Source organism: Crinia signifera, chromosome 1 (assembly GCF_055691185.1).
Source record: "Crinia signifera chromosome 1, ASM5569118v1, whole genome shotgun sequence".
Lineage (NCBI taxonomy): Eukaryota > Metazoa > Chordata > Amphibia > Anura > Myobatrachidae > Crinia > Crinia signifera.
In genome coordinates, this window is record NC_139217.1 from 254,154,695 (window position 1) to 254,155,302 (window position 608).

The window sequence follows — 608 nt, forward strand, 5'->3', positions numbered from 1 at the left end:
AGTCCCAGCATGCATGAGGAAGCTGCTTGTGGCTTTCCAGATGGTGTTGGGACTGCAAATCCCAGCATGCTGCTGCTTCCCTGGTTTGGGGTGTTCTGTGCATGTACCCCCCCCTTCTTACATGTGTGTAGAAGTGGTGGCTTAGTACACTGTACCATAACTGTGTACTCCCTCCCCCTCCTTCTCCCAATCTATTGTAGTGCACTGCCTATACCGGGGTGCCATTTCGGCAATGATGAGTTGTGCAGGGGTACGGACCTCGGCTACATCATGGGGGCCGAATACAAGTCTGGTTTATCTAAGATTGCCGACATGTTGCTTGGAACAGGCCTGTGTACGACATTGCACGCCCCTTTTCCAAGTGACCACGCCCCTTTTTAACATGGCCACGCCCCCTTTCCCCAGCGTTACATCCTTACCTTTAGCATACCCCCACTTCTAAATTTCCACTTCGACCACTGCTCCAGACCACCCCTAGAGATACCGTATGAGAGCGGACGCCTGGGTCTGCTAATTAACGCTGATTACTACACCTGAATGTAATAAGCAATGCTGCAGCCTATTAAGTGAAAACCATGATTTCACTACCTGCAAGCCACACACAGCAC

General features: G+C 51.2%; 1 non-coding gene across 1 annotated transcript; it reads left to right on the plus strand.

The window, feature by feature from the left end:
* The first annotated feature begins 226 nt into the window (after positions 1–226).
* LOC146045729 (small nucleolar RNA SNORD94) lies at positions 227–311 on the plus strand. Its single transcript, XR_014465577.1, has one exon. It is a non-coding gene; the product is annotated as a small nucleolar RNA SNORD94 (small nucleolar RNA).
* The last annotated feature ends 297 nt before the right edge of the window (positions 312–608 follow it).